Below are 12,798 nucleotides of genomic sequence, written 5' to 3' on the forward strand. Positions count from 1 at the left end.
TGCCAGCGCGCGCACGGGACAGAGGAGATGAAAAGTGGCTTCTTCCTCCGATATGTGAGGAGGGGGAAAGAAGCCCTTCAAGGTTATCACTCTTGATCTAAAAGAGCTTGTTATCACCTTTGGCATAAACGCCGGGTTTGGGCGTAATACAGCTGAGCTGCCATCTCCTTGGATCTGGAGACACGACGGAGCCACCGAGAGAGCAGACAAGTCACTCACCCTTTTAGCTGATGTCAGAGCTAAGAGCAGAGCTACTTTGACTGACAAAAACTTCAGGGGAACCTGATCTAATGGTTCAAAAGGAGCTTTACCCAGTGCGCGCAGCACTAAAGCCAAATCCCATTGAGGCGCTAAAGCGCGTGACACCGGTCTGAGTCTCTGTACTCCTCGTAGAAAACGTTTTGTCAGAGGGTGACTGAACACCGTGCTGATCTCAAAACCTACGTGGCATGAAGAAATGGCAGCGGCATATGTTTTTATCGTGCTATAAGCCAAATTCCTGTCCAGCAACAGCTGGAGGAATGACAGCACGTGAGGCAGGGGACACGTAACGGGGTCCAAGCCTTTCCCTACACACCAACGCTGGAACGCTGTCCATTTGGCTGTGTAAGACGCCCTGGTGGACGCGGCCCTAGACCCCTGAATAGTACTCACAACATCTTGAGAGAGGCCAAGCCTCTCTAAGTGTTCCCGCTCAGGGGCCATGCCCACAAACGTTGGCCTAACATTGGGTGACTGTGGATCGCTCCCTCCACCTGGGAGAGAGCATCCCCCCGCCACGGAATTTCCCACGGTCTCCCTGACAGCATCCGCTGTATGCAGGGGAACCAGGACGCTCCCGTGCGCTCCGGGGCTATTAAGACCGCTATCAGCCGCTCCTCCTGCACTCGGTCCAGGAACCGAGGGATCAGAGGGACTGGTGGGAAAGCGTACAGTAACACCTTGGGCCAAGGTCTGTGTGCGAACGCGTCCACCCCCAGAGGGGGGTGATCCTGCCTTCTCAGGGAGAACCAGAGAGCACATTGCGCGTTCCCGCGTGCAGCGAACAGATCTACCTCCGCTCTTCCGAACCTGCTCCATACCTGGGAGACCAGCTCGGGGTGGAGGCTCCAGTCCCCTTGTCGAGGACCTCCTCTGGACATGAGGTCTGCCCCTCTGTTCAGCTCGCCAGGAATATATACTGCTCTGACAGAGAGTACGTGTGTGCGCGCCCAGCACAACAGCCTCCTGGCTGTGTCCAGCAGCTGCGCTGATCGTACACCTCCCTGACGATGTATGTATGCTGCTGCTGCCTTGTTGTCCGTTCGAATCAACACATGATGATTCCACAGCAACGGGGCGAAGTTCCGGATTACTTTCCATATGGCGAGTAATTCCAGCGCGTTTATATGAAGGGACATGTGAGGCGGCCACTGTCCCCCCACTGCCTGCGACATGCATGTTCCTCCCCACCCTGAGAGCGATGCGTCTGTGAACACCGAGGTGTGTGACGTCACTCTGCCGAGGGGAACCCCCACTGACAGGACGTGGGGATTTTTCCAGTAGGTCAGATCTAAACCTACGGACAGAGGAATGTACACCATGCGTCTCTTCTGACGCACGGGGTCGATGCGCAGGCGAATAAACCATCTCTGAAGTCTCCTCATGTAAAGGAGACCCAGGGGGATCACCACGTGACCAGCTGACATCATGCCCAACAGCTGCATCACGGAGAGGGCTGTCACCACCCTGCCGGGTGTGACGCGCCCGAGGAGAGCTGTCAGATCCTCCACTCTCCGCTGTGAGAGTCGTGCTCTCATGCGGGCTGAGTTGAATTCCACCCCCAGATATATGATAACCTGGGAGGGAAGAGGACAGCTCTTCTCCCAATTGATTATGAAACCCAGGCTTGACAGGTGAGATACAAGTTGTACCGTCTGTAAAGCAGCTTCCTCTCTGGAGCGGGCCAGCAATAGCAGGTCGTCCAGATAAAATAACACTCTCATCCCTCTTCTGCGTAGCGGCTCCAGCGCCGTCTCTACACACTTTGAAAAAGTGCGTGGAGCCAGAGAATATCCGAACGGCAGTCGATTGAACTGGTACGCTATTCCCTGGAATGAAAAACGCAGGAATTTCCTGTGTTTTGGGATGATGGTTATGTGGAAGTAAGCATCCTTCAGGTCTATGGAGGTGCACCAATCTCCCTTGTGAACACACTCCATTACCTGTTTGATTGTCAGCATATGAAACGGTCTTTTCATTATCACCCTGTTGAATGCTGACAGATCTAGGATGGGTCTCATCCCCCCGGTCTTTTTCGGGATAAGAAAATAACGGGAGAAAAACCCCCGATTTTCTTTCCCCTGAGGAACCCTGGAAATTGCTTTCTTTAACAGGAGTCTCCGCAGCTCTGACTGGAGCGCAAGACACTGTTCTTGGGATGACAGGAGCGTTTCCTGAATCCCCTCGAACTGCGGGGGAGGTAAGGCAAATTGCAGAGAGTACCCTCTGCTGATCAGCCTGCTCATCCATCCGTCCATTAAACATAGCCGCCTCCACTCTGAGCACCGCTCTGAGAGCGGGCGTACCTGTTTTTGTTGTGTTGTGGTAGTCATGGTGACAAGCCATGCCAGAGCCCTTGCCGCCGTTGCCCGTGAAGCAACCCAAGGGGGGCCCCGCCCTAAAGGGCTTTGAAGGGGTCTCCACACGCTGCATCACATACCGGCTCTCAACCTGTCTCTGTTTAGGAGAAGACTCATCAACAGGACCCTGAGGCGGGTTTATGCTCCAACTCGTGGAGGTGTGTGCAGTGCTATTCACCTCGTGCGTAATAGCCGCGCTAGGCTTAATACGACTGTGTGTAGGCACAACTGGAACAGAGAAAAAACTGCGCTGCTTGTTACCCGAAAGGATAGAAGTAGCCGGTTTAAATGTCAAGCCCTGTTGTCTTTTAACCGACTGGTTAAATACCGCAGGCTTATACAGCGAGCCTTGCTGTTTTCTAACCGACAGATTAGAAACAGCTGGCTCAAACGGCGAGTCCTTCTGTCTTTTACCCGAAAAGGAAAAAACAGATGGAATATGCAACAAGTCCCGCTGCCTTTTAACCAATAGATTAATGGCAGCCGGCCTGACTAGTGTGGGGGACATGTGAGACACAGTTGCTACAGACACACTGTTGAGATTTGAATCGTTTTTATTCAAAATTCTCTCTTCCCACATAACCTCCCCAAAGAGTCATCTTCGGTTCTGTTTCCTCGGAGGTTCCCTCGGAGGAGCAGACCAGGGGCGGGGGTTCCTTTTTCCCCTCCGACTCGACGCCTGCAGATCCTGTCTCTGTGGCGGAGGAGCGGAGACCTGGGACGGAGCCCCTGCAGCTGCCGAAGGGTGATTCTGACGCCGTTGCTGTTCTCGCCGTTGCCCGCGCTGCCCTCGCTGAGACTGTTGCGGGGGCTGCGGGTGCTGTCGTTCCTGTCGCTGCTGTTGCTGAGGACGTTTGTCCTGAAGCCAGCTAGCGTGACGCCTTATGTCTTCTGCCTGCTCCGCGGCAGATTTCATAGACTCCACCATGGTGTGGAACTGTGGCCCAAACAGTCCGTCCGGACTGACTGGCGCCTCCAGCAGCTCCTTTCCTGCACCCTCCGGTATATTCCCCTGCTGTAGCCAGAGGTACCGTTGAACCTGTGTCGCCCATGTCACAATCCGCGCCTGCGAGACTGCGACTGCTGCGTACAGGGTAAGTGCAGTACTAGCCGCCTTACCTATCTCCTCAGCCTCCACTGAGGACATGGTTTTAGACTGCTCTGACATTTCCACCATGGAATTTGACAGCAACGCTATATTGTTTGCCGCCGCCGACGCCTGGAACGCACACTGATGCATGCGGTCAGTCTGTCGGGCGACAAACCGATCTTTGGCGGCAGCCAACATGGGTTGCCGTCCGGAAACCGTGTTGGCCTGCCTAGCCCCAAAGAATGCCGTGAGGTTCGGCTCTAGAGGAGGCACGGTCGGGAAATTCACGTCCGTGAATCCCTCCACTCTCGTGAGGGGCACGTATGTCCCTATCGGAGCTTTCATTGCTCCAGGGTCCCTCGCTGCCCCCTCCTGGTACTTCCTTATGGCCGGGAAGCGTGGCCAGATCGGGTCAGTCCTAACCCTGTGCACCCGGGAGAACACCCCGGACATATCATCCGGCGGTGAGCTCTCCTGAGCTAGGGGAACAGGGAGATTTCTCCAGGCGGCCGCCTTAGATATAATCTCCGGAAGTTCTAGGAGGATCCCACCGATCGATGGCAACGCCGTGGCGCCGGAGATAAGGATCACTGGGACGTACACCGGCCCTGCACCGGGCCCCATACCTGTCTCCTCCGTCCGGAGGGGAGAGATGATGGGGGAATCACCCGGTGATCCCTGAATGGAGGGGACGTAGTCGTCCGACTCGTGCCCTCCACTCGGATCCAGGAAATCAAGGGCTTTGTCCCCGGAGTACTCCTCCTGGACGTGCCAATCGTCCTCGGCGGCCGCAGCAGCGAGAGCGTCCGCTCTCTGCTGTCTGAGGGCCAGCGGGAGACGGGCACAATGCGAGCAAGACACCCCGGGATTGAGAGCAGCGTTCGCATGCTCTAATCCCAGGCAGGACTCACACTGTGAGTGCCTGTCAAAACTCATAATGTAGCCCGTTCCGCATACGAGGCAATCCCTGACACAGCCTTGACTTTCCTGTCCAGTCTCCATTTTACCGGAAAACAGAAGCTTTTTAGGAGGAATGCTTGTGTTACGGTAAGTAGCTCTTAACATAACTGTTTTTGCCTGACAATGCTTCTGCAACGGAGTGCTGAAGAAAAGTGGGAGTAGATAGTAGGGCCTACTTCCTATTTATAAGGAAGTGAGCCCGGAGGTGGGGCCCACGTCATAGGTGGGCGTGGATTAAATCTGTCAGTGCTGCACACGTGCAGGAGGGATTACCCAATAGCGATAGCCTTAGAGGGTGAAGCCTTATACGATATAGAACCAGTAATGTGCTGAGTAAATCAAATCAAACCATAGAGGAACAAGTCTCTGTATGCATGTAACTGGCTGGTGCAACTGGGAAATGCAACACATTTAACAAAACACCCTGATCACTTTTACGATTAATCTAATTAATAAAATGTGTTTGGAAACGATTGTCCAAATATTCGCCCATATCACAAATACTGCCACAATATGATTTTTCTTCGATTCATGGGCTGTAGTGTGAATTTCGTCAGCTATTTCTTTATTTAGTTTTAGTCTTAGTCTTGTGTTAAATTCCCTTTTTAGTTATAGTCATATTTAGTCACTGTCACGATATTCATGTCATGTCACGTTTTTATGTCTAGGTTTGGGTGTTTTGCTGTTCTCCCTGTCATGTTTTCCTCCTTGTATATTGTCTGGTCCCTCTCCCTGTGTTTTTCCTCCCTGTCGTTAGTTGCCCTGGTGTGTCTAGTTGTCTGATTGTGTTCACCTGTGGCCCTTGTGTTTCTCCTCCCCTGCCCGGCGGTTTCTCGTCTTGTGATTACCCCTCCCTGTATTTAGTCTTGTCTCTTCCAGTGTTTGGTGTCGGTTCATTGTTTGTCTTTCCTGTCTCACTCCATGTTGGTCACGGTCAGTTTTGTTTGTTAATGCTACCTTGTGCTACTTGTGTTTTTTCGTGCCATGTTTATGTTCATCAGCTTTTAAATAAAGCTTGTTTTTGTTTCTAGACCTTTTACCTTTTTATAGTTTGCATTTGGGTCCTACCTTTTCCGCAAACCATAACAGAATGAACCGACCAATAATGGACCCAGCAGATTTTTATGATTTTGTGCTGCATCTGTTCGATCTGGATTTCTCCCTACAGTGTTATCATACCGAGTGGAGTGGATCCTTTTCTAGAAGGGACAAAGAGGCTATCCTCAAAAAGGCACAAATGGAGGTGGCTACAACTTTTCACAAGTTGTCCTGAGGACTTGTCCGAAGCCTCTAACCCGTTCCTGGGGTATGACCAGGCCTTGGGAGGCCCACGGATCCTCCAAAGTATCTCTAGGAGACGCAAGACCAAGATTTCAGCCCGTGCTCCAGTTATTCCGGTTCCAGTGCCGGCCCACAAAGCCATGTTTCCGGCTCCAGAACCGACCAATACAGCCATGGGTCCGGCCCCAGTTCCGGCCCCAGCAGCCATGGTTCCGGCTTCAGTACCGGCCCCAGTAGCCATGATCCCGACTCCAGTTTAGGCTCCAGTACTGGCTCTCCGGCCGACGCCAGCTCCCCATGTCCTGTCGGCGTACCGGCCGACTCCAGCACCTCGTCTCCTGTTGGCTCTCCGGCCGACGCCAGCTCCCCGTGTCCTGTCGGCGTACCGACCGACTCAAGGCACTTCTCAAGTTCCCTCTAGAGTCACCTCTCAAGTTCCCTCTCGAGTTCCTCTCAAGTCCCCTCTCGAGTCCCCTTTCAAGTCACTTCTCAAGTCCCCTGTCAAGTCTCTTCTCTAGTCCTCTTTCAAGTCACTTCTCAAGTCCCCTCTCGATTCTCTTCTCGAGTCACCTCTCATGTCACCTCTCGAGTCACCTCTCGAGTTCCCTCTCGAGTTCCTCTCAAGTCCCCTCTCGAGTCCCCTTTCAAGTCACTTCTCAAGTCCCCTGTCAAGTCTCTTCTCTAGTCCTCTTTCAAGTCACTTCTCAAGTCCCCTCTCGATTCTCTTCTCGAGTCCCCTCTCAAGCCCTCTCTCGAGTCACCTCTCGAGTCCCTTCTCGAGTCCCCTTTCAAGTCACCTCTCAAGTTCCCTCTAGATTTCCCTCTCAAGTCACCTCTCGAGTCACCTCTCAAGTCTCCTCTCGAGTTCCCTCTCGAGTCCCCTCTCGAGTCCCCTCTTGAGTCCCCTCTCGAGTTCCCTCTCAAGTCTCCTCTCGAGTTCCCTCTCCGGTCCCCTCTCGAGTCTCTTCTCGAGTCCCCTCTCAATTCTCCTCTCAAGTCTCCTCTCAAGTCCCCTCTCCAGTTTCCTCTCAAGTCACCTCTCGAGTTCCCTCTCTCGAGTCCCCTCTTGAGTCCCCTCTCCAGTCCCCTCTCCAGTCCCTACTCGAGGTCCCTACTCAAGTCCCTACTCAAGTCCCTACTCAAGTCCCTACTGAAGTTCCGTTGGAGGTTCTGCTGGGGGTCCTGCCAACTCCATGTCCTGTCCCGTTGAGGGTCCCGCCAACTGCTTTTCTGCCGGGGTTCCTGCCAACCCTATTTCCTGTGCCGTTGGAGGTTCCGCCGACTGCTCTCCTGCCGGGGGTCCTGCCGGCCCTGTGTCCTCTTCCGTGTGGGATCTTGCCGTCACCTGTCCCACCGGCTCCGGTTCCTGTCCGGTCGACACCGGCTCCTGCCCGGCCTCTGGAGCTGTCTGGTCTTTGCACTCAAGCCCGGCCCCCTGAGAGCCGCGGTCTTCGCCCTCGAGGCCGGCCCCCTGAGTACCGTGTCCTCGCCCTCGAGCCCGGCCCCCTGACTTTCCCGGCCGCGGTCCTCGCCCTCGGACCCTCCCCCTGACTCTTCCTGCCGCTGCCTTCGCCCTAGTGCCTGGTCCCCTGGGTTCGCCCGCTGTGGTCTTCGCCCCTTTTCGAACTCCTCCTTGCCCCCGGGCCAACCGCCCGAGACCCCCTCCTCGAACTCTACCTTGCCCCCGGGCCGTCCGCCCGAGACCCCCTCCTAGAACTCTGCCTTGCCCCCGGGCCGTCCGCCCGAGACCCCTTCCTGGGCTGTCAGTCATGGCCCGTCCTCTGGACCCCCTCCACCCACCCTGCTGGACGTTTTGGATTATTTTGTTTGTGTCTAGTATCCCTTGAGGGGGGGGGGGGGGGGTGTTCTGTTACAATATTCATGTTATGTCACGTTTTTATGTCTAGGTCTGGGTGTTTTGCTGTTCTCCCTGTCATGTTTTCCTCCTGGTTTATTGTCTGGTCCTTTTCCCTGTGCTTTTCCTCCTGTCATTAGTGTCCCTGGTGTGTCTAGTTGTCTGATTGTGTTCACCTGTTGTCCCTTGTGTTTTTGTGTTTCTCCTCCCCTGCCCGGCTGTGTCTCGTCTTGTGATTACCCCTCCCTGTATTTAGTTTTGTCTCTTACTGTGTTCGGTGTCGGTTCATTGTTTGTCTTTCCTGTCTCCCTCCTTGTTGGTCACGGTCAGTTTTGTTTGTTAAAGCTACCTTGTGCTACTTGTGTTTTTTCGTGCCATGTTTATGTTCATCAGCTTTTAAATAAAGCTCGTTTTTGTTTCTAGACCTTTTACCTTTTTATAGTCTGCATTTGGGTCCTACCTTTTCCGCAAACCCTAACAGTCACCTTCATCCTGTTTTTATTTAGTCAAGTTTTAGTCGACTAAAGGTCTGAGCATTTTAGTCTTATTTTAGTCAAAAAAAACAGTAACTATTTTAGTCAAGATTTAGTCGACTAAAAGTCTGAGCATTTTAGTCAAAGAAAACTAATTATTTTAGTCTACTTTTTGTCAATGAAAACTGTTGAGTCTTTTTTAGTCATCGAATTATATCGAACATTTCAGTCTAACTAACTAGTCTAGCCATAACCAATAATTTGTCACTTTAGTCAACCTTATTTCACAATAAGATTATATATTGTCCTTATTATATGAAAAACACAGGTTGAATGATTAAGAATGCAGCTTTGCAGAGAGTATATGGTCAGGTTTGTGGTGTTTTTACCAGCTGTGTTATGGCCACATTGCTTCCCTTCTGATAAAACAATGCATTCTCTTTTTTTCTCCGCCTCATTGTAGCGAAAATGGGCCCAAATATCACATTGTATAATAGCGGATATTTGTTAAGATCCATATGTCAAGGATAGGATCATATTATGTGCTAAATAAGAGACATGTAATCATTTACAAAACCTCACCAAGTTTTTATTTAACAAAATAATGTTGTTTAATCCATGTTGACGTACGACACAAAACCATCGGTTTGTTTTTTCATCAGGAAATGCAGACCGGCTCAAGCAAACAATTTTTAAACATCATCCTCACGATCATTTAATGTATCATATGTTCGCCGAATTGACATGAAAGCACTAATAAATAAGGTTTAATCCACGTGAGTTTACAACTACAAAAATAATCGTTTTGTTTTTATATCACATCCGACGGGAGGAAATGCAGTGCTCACGGCTCGATTTTTAATCCTAATTTAATCATCATCCTCACCATAATTTATGTTCGCCAAATTGACATGAAAGCACTGACAAATATGAAAATACTGGAGTCAACTTCATTAAAACGGTATTAACTTGCCCAAACTCAGTAATTCACTAAAAAGAGGTTTATTTTTAATGAAGCCTCGTCGTCTCACCACGGGCAAACGGACTATAATATTATACTATTGTTAATAGTTTACTGTATTATTAGTGTTTAATATTACTGCTATAACAATCACACATTGAGTTCATTGTTGTGCAATGTTAAAATCAGACCGTTCTTTTTTTTAAATAGTCTGAATGAAACGGCAGCTCTCATGTGATCAGCTGTGTGTTTACACACCTAATGGCCCATCCGCCTTGGCCCCCACCCTTTCTGAGTGACAAGTTTACAGTCAGCTGCAATACGGGAATTGTGATGCCATGTTTTTATCTGACAGCACAGCATACTTACATGTATGGCCCGGGACACACATATTTATTTAGATATGTTTTAAACAAGTTTAAACAAAAGGCTGTAGTGTTTCTTGCTCTGCCAGGTACAACAAGTGGGAGCGCGGTGCAAAGTATCTACGGTGCTGGGTTGTTGTTGTTCTTATTATAACCTACATCAAGTAGTCCGCTGTACAGAAAAGTGTAGTTTCCCCACAGCAGCAGACGCACATTCATGACGTCCGCTGGCGCATAATAAATACGTCGATAGTGTAAGTGCACTCGGATTCTCAAAGCACTGCAGTCTCTTCTCCTAAATCCTTTTGAATTCTCCTATCCACTATTCATTAACCCTGAAACGGTGTGACAAAGCTCTACCACCCCCCCTCTGTTAACAAGAGATAGTAGCCTATGTTGCAGACTCATTGTTTAAAAGTAATTGCCCATCGGAATGTGCGGAGAAAGTCTCCCAAGGGGGGTGGGAGGCTTCTGACTTTTGTCACATTCCGATGGACTATCGGAATTAAATGCAGGGTCTCTGGAAATATCAAACATTTAATTAAAGTCTTAAAAACAGGGACAGGTTAAAATCAGAGGTGGAAGAAGTATTCCGATTATTAACAAGGTAAAAAGACGTGTTAGAAGCAAATGTCCTGCATTCAAAATTGTCAATAGCCCAAGTGAAAAGTATTATGATCTGAAAGTAAAATGAATCATTATGTTGTTAGTATTAAATACATATCATTTTACAACTTATATTTAGAAATACTCCATTGTAATTATTGATGCATACATTTGTTCATTCATTCAATGTGGCATCTGCTATAATGGGTTTAATGTATGATATTACTTAATAATACAACACATTACTGTATAATATGTGATAATGTATGAGTTGATTTACTTCGATCTACTGTGCTGTGTACACCACAACAATATTACAAAAATATACTGCATATTAAAGCAAACTATTGTAAAGGTAAAAGTATGAGCATAACAAATAAAGAAGTGTAAACATTTACATTATTATGATTATTTAATATATAAAGACTATATGTTATTGAACTACAATTAAGATAATAAGATTAGATATACTTTATTTGATCTAAAACATTGAAGTTTTTTCGTTATAGTAGCCTATGAAAACCATAACTAATAAGTGATTAAATGCTACAGTATTAAGCAAACACAACTGCAGAGCTGCAAACATTTCAAACAAACTAAGGCCTAAAACACTCAGTTGTCTTTGTGTATTTGTGACAAAGCGCCATCTCATGGTTAAATCCTGTAATTTAACAAATGGGGAAATTTGGCAACGCCCCCAGTCATTGGGATCCGCTGGGTTTTTGGTTGGAATCCGCTGGGTGGAGTCCTATCTGGAGTGCTACATCTGTAAGTGTCCTACACTAATAATACAAAGTTATTATGGCATTGTATGCTTTGTGTTATTTGTAACATCTTCAGAACCTTTCCAACTCCTCACCAGTTGACTGTTACAGGTCTATACAGGTTCATGGTACAATGCATAAGCTTCAAATCGAGAGACTGAGACTGTTAAGGGAAATGTTTACATATGTCCTCAGTTATTGTATGTATAGAGAGATTGTGTTTATTCTGTACTATAGGGATGTAATACTGTTATTGTACCACTGTGAGGCACTGTAGTTTTACGTGTTACGTAAGGACCAGGCTTGCGTCATGTAAATGAGGGTGTGTTCACCTGATGCATGTGTACACTGTCTATGTTTGTTCTCTTCTAAGTTAGCTCGGCTGAGCGAAGGAATCACCTGTGAAGCAGAGGAATGAATCATGCTCAAGGGCTAAACAGTTCATCGTCTCCGTCTCCACTACTTCTCTCCGAGTGCAGCGTAAGAAGAAGCTGCATTCCTAAACCTCAACAGAAACTGTATTTTTTTTCACCGTTCTGTTTTAATTTCACAATAAAGTTAATTGATATTATTATGTTTTATTAACTAGACCACTGGGTTGTGTTAAGACACTCTTTTATTTCGGTTTGGTGTTACAATCAAAACAATATATGTGTGGATGACTAAATAAATCTGTCATAAACTAAACTGGAAATGATACTGAAAAGTATAATTGAATGTGTTAACCTGTTAACCCCTCAGCCTGTTTTTCAGTTCTCAGGCTCGAAAATGACATTTCCAGAACTAATGACGATATATTCACATCTAAAAGGGTACATTAATAATCTTTTTTCTCAAAGCAATGATAAACCTGTGAGTTGGATGTAGAAAAGTCAGAATCAATATAGAATTTTTTTATTTTAAAGTAAATTCAGATTGAACATAGTAAACAAATTTCAATTTTAGTGTCTGTCCAAAAGAAAAACTAAATTACTTTTAGTGAAAACCACCCTTGATTGATGGGTTAGTAGACTAAAAGCTTTAGGAATCCAAACTATAACATATAATAAGTACCCTGTATCAAGATTGAAGCAAAACAATTGACATTTGACCTTTTTAGAGAGATTTAGCCAAAATAAACCACCAATTTTGATGATTGACACCTCTTTTGAACCGTTAGAGCCAAGAGAATCGAGGAGACGTTCCTAGATCTATCTAAACATTTCCATTGAGGAGTGAGAGTGATGCGCACGCAGTTTGCCAAAAACCGGAAGCTGGGTTGTAGCTCTAATAGCAGCCAATATGAAATCTCAGTTTTTGACAAAAATGGAATGATGGACTATCAGTAATCATTTCAAAGTGACAGACACATTGGATTAACCTATGGATTAACCTTCAGCAGCGTTGTTATCGTTTTAATGCCATTGAACATAACTTTTGATCAGAAAAACAGCAAAGGTAAGACTATTTTCCATTGTTGCTCCGTAAAGCTACGTCGTGTGTTTTCTGGTTTTGCCTGAGCTGCCGCAAGTTTTGGTCACACAGTGATGATACTAATACCTCTAGAATCTGTGGAATCTCAGATTTAATCTGATGTATTGTTCGTGCAGATCCGATAAGTAATACATTATTTCCACCGTGAGTTCTGTGCTAAGTGCGTTAGCATTTTTTCGCTCAGGGCTCATTTAGACGCTTCTTGTGAGACTTGAGTTTTGTTTCAGTAAAAATTGTTCTTAAGGTCAGTTAGCTGAGTGTCTTCCTGTTAAGTGGGTATGACACATTAATAGGTTGTGAAATGTTAAGAAGCCCTGAGACACAGTTTCGCGAAAAAAAAGCCTGGGTT

The sequence above is a fragment of the Notothenia rossii genome, assembly GCF_949606895.1.
Source record: "Notothenia rossii genome assembly, chromosome: 2".
Classification (NCBI taxonomy): Eukaryota; Metazoa; Chordata; class Actinopteri; order Perciformes; family Nototheniidae; genus Notothenia; species Notothenia rossii.